This window comes from Lactuca virosa, chromosome 2, assembly GCF_052849685.1.
Source record: "Lactuca virosa cultivar CGN04683 chromosome 2, Lactuca_virosa_CGN04683_v6, whole genome shotgun sequence".
Lineage (NCBI taxonomy): Eukaryota > Viridiplantae > Streptophyta > Magnoliopsida > Asterales > Asteraceae > Lactuca > Lactuca virosa.
In genome coordinates, this window is record NC_136427.1 from 96,450,072 (window position 1) to 96,462,637 (window position 12,566).

Below are 12,566 nucleotides of genomic sequence, written 5' to 3' on the forward strand. Positions count from 1 at the left end.
TGAAAGGATAAGGCGCAACAAACATGAAGAAAAGACAACTATGGCCCATTAGACATGTAAGTTATTTCCAGGCTTGTTATGTATGTCATGGACACATTAAAGCCCATTAAGCATACGATGAATTATTCCAGACTAAATTAGCATGTAAATGGGCCATTAAGGCCCAATGACATGTAAAGACTAATCTAGGCCCATTAAGCATGTAATTGGGCCACTAAGGCCCAATAGACATGTAATGAATATATTGGGCCCAATAAACATGCAAATGGATCACGAAGGCCCAATAAGCATGTATAGCAAGTACTAGGCCCAATAATCGTACCGTTGTTGTATTTCGTTTATTTGCTATAGTATAGTTCATTTAGTCAAAACATTTATCCATAATGTTATAAATAGTCCAGTGTTTTGTTATAAAGATATTTTTAGTTTGATACGTCAAAATTCTATAATTTGAACCCGTATTTATTAAAAATTACACTTTAGGTCCCTTAAGAACTAATTTGAACATTTAAAGGCTTATTTTTACATAAAATGTCATTTTGGTCTATTTTAAATTAAAAATAACATTTTAGTCCATAAATATATAAAAATTTATATTTTCGCCCCAAATGTTTAGTAATTGACGGGTTCGGCCCAAAAATACATATAATGACATTTTCAGCCCATTTTTGCAGAAAATTACATTTTGAGCCCTTATTTGGATAAAATGACATATCGGCCCAAACTTTACAAAATTTACATTTTTGGCCCAATTTTGAAATAAGTCTCATTTTCAGCCCAAAAATTTGTAAGTTTTCATTTTTTACTCAAGTTCTGATCAAATAACAATTTTGTCCCTAAAAATTCATATTTTTTGCAATTTGGGCCCAAAAGGTCGTAAGGCCCAATTTAAGGCCCATAATGCAAAATATTACACTTTTGGTCCTTTGGAAGGTGTAGTTGTTATAAAAACTCATTTTTATACAAAAGTGACCCTTTTGATCCTTACAAAACCGTAAGTAGTAAAAATTATCCCAATCTTTTGTTTACTTGTCAAAAATGATCCTTATACAAGATTTTGTTTTGTTTTTCACATCTTAGCCATGTATAACACTTTTATCCTTGTAGTATGATGTTTAGAGTGTTTTAGTTTATGAATCTCACCCATTCTTGTTAGAGTATTCAAGATTTATCACAAAATCACAACATAAACCAAGAAAATCACACACAACATGCAATAATACATAGATCTTTACATGAACACTTGTATTCTCCCCTAAAAACATGTAAAAACCGAAAACAAGGGGGTATAAACTCACCTTGCTTGTTTGATCTCGGTTTGGTGAAGAAACGAGAGAGGTTTCGGTTCTAGCAAGCTTTCCTTGAGTAGATCTTGAGCTTATGAGGTTTTCTAAGAGTATGATCATGAAATTAAGGTGGTAAGAAGAGTGAATGAGTTTAAAAAGAAAGTATGTTACTTAGGTTTGTGAGATCTTACCACTAGAGTGTAACTTGAAGTGATTTTTGGATGAAAAACCTACTTGGAATGCTCTAAATCTCGAAAATTCTTGATGAAAGGGGAAAGATGTTCTTGAAAGTGTATTTGGAGAGAGTTGGATATTGTGTGTGTGTGTTTCTTGCTCTCGGACGAATGGAAGAAAAGAGAGAGAGAGAAGAGAGAGGTGAAGATAAGATGGGTGCTTAGATGTATGTGACCTTATATTTTTGTTTAGTGGGTAATTAGCATGGAGAACCACAAGGTAAACTTGAGGTGGCACCATTTGACTCCATGCACAACCTTTTCTTTTTTCTTTTTTTTTATAAACCTATTGTCCGAGTGGGGGCTCAATGAATGAAGGTGAATTAGCTTTGGGCTCAAATCCTTGGCTTTGATCGAATTTCATAGGCCCAATATTATTTTTCGGCCCATTGGGCCCTTAGGATGGTTCACGGCCCATTTGAATAAAAGAGATGGAGTTTATAGCCCATTAAGGCCCATTAGGGTTAGAATGAATCATTCTAGGCCCAAATGGTCCAAAATGTTATAGATTTATGAATTGGATCCATTTAGAATTCAAATAGGGTTTCTAAGCCCAATATAGTCAAATTGAATGCTTATTGGTCCTTTAGGCCCAATAAGAAAATCCTAGTCCATACAGAACTTGAACCGGGATTTTTAGGGTTTCCAACCCTTAGTTGAACATGAGAGATGTATTTGAATGAGAATTAAGTGATATTCACTTAGAGTATATGCCTTACAAAAGTTGATTGATTACATGAGAATAGAATTTCCTAGCTAAAAATGCTAGTTGTGACATATATATAGACAGTCGAGAACGGACGTCTGACGAGAAAGTTATGAATTTTTAACAAACTTTAACAATCTAAGCATGTTAAAAATAACTTTAAAAATAAAGTCAAAATAAGCCGACGGAGTCTAAACTAATATTGTAGATCTCGTTGATAGCTACCTATGGATATAAAGAACATAAAAAATGGAGCTCGTATGCGAAAGTTACGAATTTTTGAATATTTAAAATATGCATACGTATTTGCATAATGACCACGCACTACGTTGGGTGTAGCCCTAAATTACGTTGGGCGTACTCACTACGATGGGCGTCACCTAAAATTACACTGGGTGTACTCCTTCCTGGAAGCCTATAAATAAGTTGCGAAAATCACTCATTTGCTCACATCTTGCAAATCCATGTGGTCCAAGACTTCTTTCTTCTTGAGTCCAAGTCCTTCTAGTCCTTAGGGGTGTTTATCAAGGCTATGGGCATCACAGAGCCCAACAAATAGAAGCTCTCAAGTCAGAATTCTGCTAGTACAATTCCCGACCTTTTTCTAGAATTCCATGTAAATTAAGCTACACTCTATTTCTTTCAGTGTAACTTGTATTTATAGCCATAAGTCGTTATTATGAACTTGTAAATAAGATTTATCCGTAATTCCAAGTCATTATACTGATTGATCTACTTACAGGAGAGGTGTCTAGAATTGTTACATTGGCTTGGTTGTTGGATTTCAGAAAGGCTATACGTCAAAATGGTCCTGCCTCCCAACTGTCCTGCCTGACTGATCATTACTTGATAGATCTTGACGTAGATATAGGGATTAGTGAGGAATCTAGACTATAATTATTATAGTCACCATGATTACGAAGCTAGACTAAGGCCTAGCACTTTATGCATCTAGGTCTTTTTAAAGTATGAAGCGAAACGCTGTCGAAATCGCGAGTTACCCATTTTCATCAAGTGAGTGCATGATTACTTTCATCTTACACATAGATATGAAGTATCTAGGTAATTACATGCTTATGTGCTTATTATCTGTACTGAGAATATTATGTGTTAGATAAGATATTAGGAGATGATGTTTAACTGATTTAATCATATAAGTATTATACACTTATAAATATGTATTGGATAGTAATAGGTGAAAGTAGATAGGATATGATAGATAGGTGATGGTAGATAGGTGATGATAAATATGCGATGATAAATAATAGATGACTAGGAGATGCCCTGACCTTCACTTACAATGTTGCGATGTAGTCGTCTACCATAATATAGATCGCGACCACTGACTAATCTAAATAAGTCATGTGGAAACACCAACAGGCTCATAACCTGTAGCTGATGAATTACGAGTTCAGATGATGTAGTAACTACGTATTCATGCGATGATACTCTAACCCTTACTGGAAACGTATTGGGGGAGTAATCCCTGAAACAATATTGTGTATGCGATATAGGCGATGATCCTTAGGAAAAGTCCTTAGCGACAAACATATAAGGAAATGCAATGTAGGCGATGATAGGTAAATGCGATGTTGGAGATGACCCTTAGGATAAATCCTTAGGGAAGAATAAATAAAGAAAAAAGGGGATGGGTAATCGGGTTAATTGTTTGACATGAAATATGTGAATAAACAAATTAACTATATTATTGTTGGTTGAAAACTCTATGTATCTCATCAGGTTTCCCAACCTGACCCACTCAGCTTATTTGTATCTCACCAGGTTTCCCAACCTGACCTACTCAGTTTATTTATATCTCACCAGGTTTCCCAACCTAACCCACTCAGTTTATTTGTATCACAGGTATCGATGCAAAGATACATTACACTGAGAGATTAAACGAGATGTAGATCATTAGTTTAAATTAATGTAAGGTGTGTTTATGCTTATGTTTTGTATCGGTTATGACATCCCAAGTTTTGAAAAGATATCAATATTGAATGTTTCTTCGAAAATGTTTAATGTTAATATCATCTCACATTGAAATAATATTTTTGGGACCAATTCAGCAATCTATATATATATATATATATATATATATATATATATATATATATATATATATACTCTGTTTTAAAATAAGCACAAATAATTTTTTTTTAAATAACCATAAATTTGAGGATGTTACATTTGGTATCAGAGCATTAGTTAAGCGAACAAGAAATTTGTAGGATTTCTATACTTAAACTTAGAATGTTAAGCGATGATGTAAGGAGTGTCTCAATTATATTTTAGGTAGTAAACAGAAGCACTAGTTTACTTTAGGATTAGATGTCTAATTTGCTTATTGTGCTAAATGAATTTTTCATGTTATAAGATGCCTTAAGATGCCTTAGGTAGACTATCTAAATTGATATGACTAGATTTAAGGTCTGTTGCCGACCTAGAGTTAGGATATTTTATGTGTTCAGGTTTCTAAACGTTTAATTATGGTATTAGAACTGGCATATAACTTTTCGGAGTGATAAGGAGGATTAGGCTCCTAAACCTTCCCTGTCTATATTATCGTATTGGCATACTAAATGCCACTTTGGTGTATGAAATGACATGGTGAAGAAAAGAAGCACATTAGGCAACAACAGTTGAAACCAACAACCTACGCGAGCGATGAGTCGTGCACCTGCACCCGAACCTATCACAATGGCGATGATACAAGCAATGTTAGACCGAAAAATGGAAGACACAAGGTGTAACACCCCAAAAATTCAAGCCAATTTAAAACTTTTTTTTTAACATTTAAAACTGTTAAGTCATTACAATTTGTTTTCAAAATAGTTTAGACATCAGAGTATCCCCAGAATCAATCATGAAAATATAAAGAGGTGCACGATCACGCCTTCGCCTTCCCGCGATCATCAGAAATACCTGAAATAAAATCAACAACTGTAAGCCCGAAGCTTAGTGAGTTTCCCCAAAATACCAACCCATACTAACCAGAACAATTATCATATCAATACAAATACAGAACCAACATGCATAATGAGTCATCAACCTGACTGGACCGCCTCACAGGCCTTCATTCTATCTGGACTGCTCTTCGAGCCTTCGGCACGTCTGGACCGCCACGCAGGGCCTACAGCCTATCCGGACCGCTCGCCGGGTATGTTGGCCTACAGCACAGAGCAGGACCGCCTCAACCCAACCCCCAATCAAACAAACATGTGCACATAAATATCATACGCTAGCTCATTTCATATAACAGTCAAACCGATCTAACAGATCACCAATCATAGCAACATCCCAATAACCGGGATACAGACCTAGCGGGTCACTAACATAGCATCATCCTATGACCAGGACAATCATGTGCACATAGATATCATATAACACTAGCATGTATATATATAACAGTTAAACCGATCTAACAGATCACGAAGCATATCAACAATCCTATAACCAAGATATCGACCTAACAGGTCACTAGCATAGCATATCACCATCCTAACTACCAGGATGTAAATCAGTAAGCATAACATGCAATAATCCGAATACAATCCATAAAGGGCCGGCCTTGGTGCCTTAGACCATGTTGATATAGTGAGGAGAACTCACGTGGCAGTGCTGAAGTCCCGCCGATAAAACTCCAGCTGCTGGTTGACAGATTCCCGAACTGTCAACATCAAACAACACCCAATTAATAATTGGGTTCCAAGCCCAAAGTCCAACTCACACACTAAAGGCTCAATAGTCATGTAATGGGCCAAAGCCCAACATATGGCCCAATTTTCCAAATTAGGCCCAGACCTCTACATGGTCTTTCCTTAAGGCCCATCCAATTATTCCATTCACATTCCCATGGCCCATTACAACATAATCATAAAAGGTCCAATTATGGCCCATCTATAGCCCAATTTTCCAAATTGGGCCCAAGTCCTCACATGGGCCTTATCCTAAAGCCCATCTAATTACTTTGGTCCATTAACTTGTTCTTGGATGGCCCATCAATAGTCCAATCGCCAAAGCCCAATAGGAAGGCCCAATTCAAGGCCCGAGTGAGATTGGGGTTTTCACATGAAATGATGATTAGGGTTAAGTGTTTCTTACTTAACCCCTTAAGGACTTAATCCATTAAGTCCATTATTGATAAGTTAGTTGGCCAATGATTATTAATTATTATTTTAAGTTTAATAATTAATTCTCGTGTGTGTCCCAAACAATTCCCACAATTAGGGTTTTATGCTCTTAGGGCTTTCCAAACCCTAATTAGGGTTTCCAACCCAATTACTAGCCTATTTATCAATTTGTTGGGCTTTTAGGTCAATTAGGTCTTTATTGGGCCTATTAGACCCACTAGAATATCATCAAGCCTATTAGGGTTTTATTGGGTCCATTGGGGTCTCTTTGGGCCCACTAGGGTTAGTAGTCCCTTGTCCAACATCCAAACGAGTCACAAACCAAACAAGGCACACCGCCACCCGACACGGCGGCCGGTGGCGGCAGCCACCACCCTACGGTGGTGGTTTGAGCTTTTCTTTCATTATTCCACTTGTTACAATTTACAATACCATCCGATTAACACACACACTAACACTAATAACCACACACACATAAAATAACACCCAACAGAAGCATACACACCCTCTATGGCGGTCCTTGAGGCGGCAACCACCATGGCCGGCGGCCATGGTGGTTTTTCCTTGGCTTTTTCTCCGGCAGCAACAACTCGAACACATGCAGACTCAGAACACACACAACAACAGTGGTTAACGAATGGAAAAGAAGAATAGGGTGGCAGTGGGTGTTCCCGGCGCCCACTCGATCTCGCCGTAGGGAAACAGCCGCAAGGGTGGAGGCGGCGGCACAAGAGAAGGGCAGCAGCGGCGGCTAAACGAAGGAGAAGGTGGCAGCGGCGATCTTCGTCTTCGTCGTCGGCCTCGTCATCTACAACAACGTCAGCAGCGACCGAGCGGCGGCGCATGGCAGTTCGGAGAATCGTCAGCCGCAACAGCCGCCCGAAATGACGACTGTGCAGCGGCAGAAGAAGAAGAAGACAACAGCGCCGGAAAGAATGGAGAAGAATGACGGTGGTGCGAGACCCACCGAGGACAGCAGCAGCAATCACGTTTCATGGCGTTCCGGCGACCCACCTGAAGATCTTGTTGTTCACTACATCATTCCGGCAGTAGGGTTACGGATGGCGGCACTCGAACTCGACTAAGCGGCGGCCGCAGGTGTTCATTTGAGAGAGTGGCGGCTGAACCAATTATTAGGGTTAGGGTTAGCAACCGGTGCATGGTGACGGGTTAAATACCCAGCCATATCAACCTTTCCTTAATGTACACCTTTAGCCCCTCCTTCCCAATTTCTATTCATTATAAGGCTATAATTTACAATTCAGCCCCCAGCATCCAAGATTCATTGCAATTTAGGTACAATATTTACTAATTTCACCCCTGATTCTATAATTATTCTCAAATTCGATCCCTAATTTACCAAACAGCCCCTTGGCTTATAAAAATCTTTACAAATTAAGTCCCACAACTACACTTTAACCCCTGGAGTTCAATTCTTGTCATTCGACTTCCCGAAACCAACAACCCACTAATTATTATTTAATTTCTGAGCTCTAACAATATAAAAATAATAATAATTACTTCCCGGAGTTCCTGATTTATCATATAATTAATCCCTTTAAAATGGGATGTTACACAAGGATTCTACTCCAAGACAATGGAAGAGAACCTACTGCATTCATTGTGCAACATTAGTCGGAGGAGGAACAGTCGGAGGAAAGGAATTACAGTCGAACTGTGAGTCAAGCTGAACCCGGAGTGGTAAAGAGGAACGATCCAGAAAGAGGGATTGACAAGGATGGGTGTAGGTATAAGGACTTCTTGGGTTCCAAGCCACCAAGTCTTTCAGGAAGCCCAAATCTAGTTGAGATTATGGACTGGATCTTCGAGATGGAGATGATATATGAGAGTTGCAACTGTAGCAACAAGCAGAAAACTGTCTTTGCAGTCAGACAGCTAGAGACCGGGGTTTTAAGTTGGTGGAAGTTGTTGGCAGACACAATGTCGCAGGGAGAAGTGATGAATATGTCTTAGTAAGCTTTCCTGGAGTAGCAGAAGATGCATTACTGCTCAGAAGTAGAGACTCAACTTTGGGAGAAGGGTCTGGAGAGAACGGAGACCGGAGAGAAGAGGAAGCTAGAGGGATCTCTAAGATTCGATAAGAAAGGGAGATTCATGAAGTATAAATCGGACGACAAGAAGTATGGGGGTAGCAGCGAAGCCAAGTGGTCTGAGAAGTGCAAGAAAAAGCATTTCGGAAGATGCGAGGGAGAAGTGACTTGTTATGAGTGTGAAAGGACCGGTCACTATTCCAGAGATTGTACATTCAATAACAAGAAATGTTACGAATGTGGATATAGTGGGCATATTTCGAAGAACTGCCCAAAAAACAAAGCAGCAAGGAAAAATATGCCGCCAAAGTTGAATGTAAGGGCATATCATATGATCCTTGATGATACAACAATAGGTCGGGAATAGAGGACGGCTTATTCAATTATGGGATATGAAGAAGAAGAAGAATATGAGTAGTATTAGAGTGTGTGGCCTGATGTAATAGGAATGTATCATAAATAAATCTTGTAATCGCTTTTCAAGAAGTAATATAATCCCTAATTATGTTATATGACTCAATGTGTTAAGTTGTTGTCTGATCTTCTTGTATGGCGACTTGGGGGCTGTGAGACAATACTTGGGACGAGTATGAGTAGGTGTGAAAGGTAGTAGAGGACTATACTACTAGAAGCACGAGACTCACGCTTGTCTCGGTATTTTGTTCATTTCCCTCATTACCCTTGTCTTGATAATGACTAAAGAATATGGTTGTTATTCCGACCCTAGTGGTTATATCAAATCGATTCCGACTATGATATATTCGTAAAGTAACAGACTTGGTTCCGAGAACCATATCCGGCGTAGTGTCCGACTTTAGTCAAATATCGAAGAAGGAAAGGATCGAGGCAATTGACAAATATATTGCAAATTGTCATTAGAGCTTAACAACTGATAGTTAGAGATTGCTACCTTCTATGTTGAGATTATATCACATTAGAACATGAAGGAAGGTATCTTTTGTGTTAGAGTCTGACTCAAAGAGACCTGAGTCTAGCCATTGCATCATACGATGAGAAGTCATTAGAACATGACCCATCGATCCCGCAGTCAAAATAAAGATTTTAAGTCTACTCAAGAAGGAGCAAGTAGTCTCCAATAAAGACCGAATTTAGAAGGAAGCGCAAGTGCAGAATTTAGCACCGTCAACATTCAAGAAGATTCAGAGTTAGAAACTCAATGTACAGACATAAAGAGTTATGATTATCAGCTAGGATGGAAAGGTAACGTGCAGAGTCATTATACAACTCCGTTTTTTTATGATTTGGGGACGTAATCATCCTAAGGGGGAGATAATTGTCACGTCTGCAGATTCGGGCTAGTCAATTTAGAGATAATAAGCGTTAAAAATGACTTTTTGATAAAAGATTATTTAGGACAAATAATCTTAACAAAAGTTATAGTATTTGTGACAAGGATTTTGTACATATAAAGAACGTACAAATCTGACTTCGTGAGAGGAAATTATGATTTTTCTAAGATTCAGCGTAGTAGTATACAACTCATAAATCGAATTTTAGATCGGAAGATATTTAGTCGAAACGATCTAAACGATAATTGAAGACCTCGTTAACAGGAGTTCAACAACATAAAGACGGTCGAGAACGAATGACTGACGAGAGAGTTATGAATTTTTAACGGACTTTTAACAGTCTGTCTGTTAAAATATAACTTTAAAAATAAATCAAAATTAACCAACAAAGTCTAAACGAAAGTTGTAGATCTCGTCGATAGCTACGCGTGGATATAAAGAACGTCAAAAATGGAGCTTGGATACGAAAGTTATGAATTTTTGAATATTTAAAATCTACAAATGTATTTTATTGCTACCCACGCCACTACGTTGGGCGCAACCCTAAATTACCCTAGGCTTACTCACTACGCTGGGCGTAACCTAAAATTACGTTGGGCATACTCTTTCCTGGCAGCCTATAAATAAGTTGTGAAAATCACTCATTTGCTTGTATCTTTCAAATCCATTTGCTCCAAGACTTATTTCTTCTTGAGTCTAAGTCATTCTAGTCCTTAGGGGTGTTTAGCAAGGCTCTAGGCATCAAAGAGCCCGACAAATTGAAGCTCTCGATTCAGAATTCTGCCAGTATAATTTCCGACCTTTCGCTAGAAATCCCTGTATGTTAAGCTACACTCTATTTATTTCAGTGTAACTTGTATTTATAGTCATAAGTTGTTATTATGAACCTATAAATAGGATTTGTCAGTAAATCCAAGTCATTATACAAATTGATCTGCTTACGAGAGATGTGTCTAGAATGGTCACGTTGGCTTGGTTGTTGGATTTCAGAAAGGCTATACGCCGAAATGGTCATGCCTGGCTGATCCTTACTTGATAGATCTTGATGTAGATATTGGAATTAATGAGGAATCTAGACTATAATTATTATAGTCACCAAGATTATGAAACTAGACTAAGGCTTAGCACTTTATGCGTCTAGGTCTTTTCAATGTACAAAGGGAAGCGCTGTTGAAATCGTTAGTTACCTATTTTCATCAAGTGAGTGCATAGTTACTTCCATCTTACACATAGATATGAAGTATCTAGATAATTACATGATTATGTTCTTATTATATGTACTGAGAATATTATGTGTTGGATAAGATATTATGAGATGATGTTTAACTGATTTAATCATATAAGTATTATACACTTATAAATATGTATTAGGTAGTAATAGGTGATGGTGGATAGGCCATGATAGATAGGTGATGGTAGATAGGTGATGATAAATAAGAGATGATTAGGAGATATCGTGACGACTTGCAATGTTGTGATGTAGTCATCTACTGGAGTATAGATGGTGACCACTGACTAATCTAAACAAGTCATGTGGAAACACCAGTAAGATCATAACCTGTAGGTGATGAATTACGAGTTTAGGAGATCTAGTAACTAATTCATGCGATGATACTCTAACCCTTAATGGACACATATTGGGAGAGAAATCCCCGAAACAATATTGTCTATGTGATATAGGCAATGATCCTTAGGAAAAGTCCTTAGCAACAAATATATAAGGAAATGTAATGTAGGTGATGCTAGGTAAATGCGATGTAAGAGATGACCCTTAGGATAAATCCTTAGGGAAGAATAAATAAAGAAAAAGGGGATGGGTAATCGGGTTAATTGTTTCACATGAAATATGTGAATACACAAATTAACTATATTATTATGGGTTGAAAACCCTATGTATCTCACCAGGTTTCCCAACCTGACACACTCAGTTTATTTGTATCATAGGTATCGATGCAAAGATATATTACACTGAGAGATTAAAGGAGATGTAGATCATTAGTATAAATTAAAGTAAGGTTTTGTTTATGCTTATGTTTTGTATCAGTTATGACTTCCCAATTTTTTAAAAGATATTAATATCGAATGTTTCTTCGGAAATCTTTAATGTGAATATTATCTCACATTGAAATAATATTTTTGTTACCAATTCCGCAACAAAAGAAATACTCTATTTGAAAAAAAAAAAAAGCATAGATAATTTTTTTAAAATAACCGTAAATTTGGGGATGTCACAACTTACCACTATCAATCCGATCGCTTCAGACTTTCATTTTCCAATTATACAGAGTTATCGAATGCAAGAATGTCATCATATCATGTAACTTTTGTTTTAAATATATATATTTTTTTAATTTTTTTTTTTGATTTTTTATGCAGAAAATAAATACTAAAATAACTAGAAGTAAAAATCTTTTTGGGTTTTTTTATGAATGCAGAAAAGTAAAAACATAAAATATTTTTGGATTTTTTTTTCAGATTTTTTATATGCAGATGCTGAATTTCAGCAACTTTGAAGATCCTCTAATTTCCCCAAGCCTGCTTGGAACTGTGACCATCTCTCTATAGAAAGGGTAAAAATATAAACTACTCATCGGGTTGCCTCGTAGAAAGCCACCCCTTTTTAGAGTTGTTGGCTCGACTTTGCCCAACCAAATGATTAACTAGTGTGATTGAGACTCCTATGAAGCTCAATTCTCTTCTTCCTCACTCCAGATCCCTTCAGATATGGTAAAGTTGGTGGATCTGGAACTTGATTAACACATAAAATTTTTAGATCTTATTAGATAAGTCGTTTTCCCCAAAAAAAATTATTCCCTTTCTTTTTCTAATTTTCTTCTCAACAGAAAC